Here is a 2,391-nt window from a genome sequence, read left to right as displayed (position 1 = left end):
TTTGGTTGTGAGGCCTGGACTGAATTTAAAAAATGCCCTCCCCCACCCCACCCAACCCCACTCCCTACGAGAAAACCATAAATCCTCCCCCTCCCCCTGAAATGAGTGTATAAAACAAGCACAACCTGTTTCTGTCAAAGAGACAGACATGTAGCCTATGTGGGCATCATATTATGATTTTAATCACCGGTTGTATAATTTCATTCTGTTGAATTAAATGAGAGCTTACTCACCCCTCTGTGTGAGCTTCTAGGTTCATTAAGGCCAAGAAAGTAAGATGGAAACCACATCCAGAGAAACAGTGTAGTTTGGAGACCCATTATTTTTATTTCATTTCCTATTCAGCCTATAATGTTGGCAATTTACCTTATAAATGCAATAAATCAAATGAAAACATCTCTGCTGTCATATGTACAAGAAAGACTTGTTGTATAAGCCACCTCTCTAGTACACCAAAGTGCCAGAGAGGTGTCCATCTGTCTTTTTAAAGGTGCACTATGCACCTTTAAATGCCTCTTCAGTTCTGACAGACTGGTCCGACCGCACACAGGTATTTCACCTGTGTGCGGTCTTTGTCAAGGTCACAGGTCAAACTGGTTCAGTAGTCCTCCTTGCTGTTGTGAGGACCATCATAATGGAAAAAAGGTGCTGCCACCCCAGTTTTGGGCAATCTAATTTTAAAAATGTTCTTGCTGGATGGAAATTCACAATATCAAAATTCTAATGTCAGAGTTCAAGTGAACACAGCATGATGTGTGGAAACTTGTGGACAAATTCAAGAGGAATGAGATTATGAGCTAGTATGCTTGTTCTCTGCCTCACAGCAGTCAGTGGCTTCGGTTGGGCTTTGTCTCTATATAGACTTTGCATGAACTGATACATTGTATCATTCGAATGGAACATGAGATACACTTGAACTGATGCACTGTATCATTAGAATGGAACTCAGGACACACATGAACTGATACATTGTATCATTAGAAAGGAACACTGAACATACATAAGCTGATGCATTCTATATAAAATCTATAATTTCATGCACAGCCTAGAGAGAGAGAATAAAGTCCAGCCAAGGTCATTGACTTCTGACAGAAAAAGAGTGCAGTACAGTCTTTTGAAGATCAGGGGCAGTGCTGAGCACTTTCTGAACAAAGTAGAATATGTATCAGTCAGTAAATCCTAAAACACTGAATACTTAAATGAACACTACATTAGATTCCAAAGAGTAAGAGTAACATTGTTACAATTTTTATGATGGAAACATAATTATAATGGAATTTGATGGCTGTAAAATTAGCAGAGTATATTTTCCTAAATGGTTCCAGATTTCATTCATCTAAACTTCTGTGTGTCTGTACACACATACACACATATTCACTCAGTGGGTACTTTATTAGGTACACCTGCACAGTCAAAAACAATCCAATATAAATGTCCTGCCATAAGGTTTACCTTTATGACACCTCTAATGTTTAGGTTTTCTTTTTGTCACAGTAATAGAGGTGTTCATTCAATTCTGTGTTTGGCATTGAGCTCATAGTTAGTGGTACTGTTGTACTGGACTGCATTATATTGAGAGATGTTTCTACTTTTCTGTGTATATGTAAAAGATATATAAATAGGGTGGACAAAAAAATTACAAAACACCTGTCAATAAAATGTAGTCCAGTACAAGACCTCTACAAACTACAACCTCAGTAATGAACATCAAATTTACACATTTTCCACAATGTCAACAAAAACATTATAAACCTTCTTAAGAGGTATCTATCAATCTATCTATATATAAATATATATACACATACACACACATACATACATATATGTGTGTGTGTGTGTGTGTGTGTGTGTGTGTATCTATCAGAATCTATTTATATATCTATATACATTTATATAGATATAGATTTAAATAAAATATAAATATAAATACTACAATATGATAGGCACTACAAAAGCTGAATGACTGAATGACACCTTTGCAAGAGCCTGATATTACACAGCGATAACAATATGGCATTCCCAATTTCTAACTTGTTTTAGTAATTAGTAAACTCTTTTTAGCTTCTCACTATCTGGCTACAGTGTTAACTGATTGTCAGGGTTGAAGTGCTCCTCATATGAGGCTGTAACCAAGAAACGGTAGGACACTGGAATGCAACCAGTGCTTTTTAACTGCAGTTTATGGACAAAAATACATCAATAGGGACTATAGTTTGAAATTACCATGACAAACTCAATGTACAATACATCTGTATATTCATTGTGAAACAAAATTATATCAATTGCACTGTCCCTGTGAAATAAACAAACAAATAAATAAATAAAACACCCCAAATTACAGGTCCATTGTGAAAGACATTGATGCAAGCCAACACTCTGCTCATGGTAGGT

This window comes from Myripristis murdjan, chromosome 3 (assembly GCF_902150065.1).
Source record: "Myripristis murdjan chromosome 3, fMyrMur1.1, whole genome shotgun sequence".
In the NCBI taxonomy this organism is placed as follows: Eukaryota; Metazoa; Chordata; class Actinopteri; order Holocentriformes; family Holocentridae; genus Myripristis; species Myripristis murdjan.
This window is presented reverse-complemented; position numbering follows the sequence as displayed.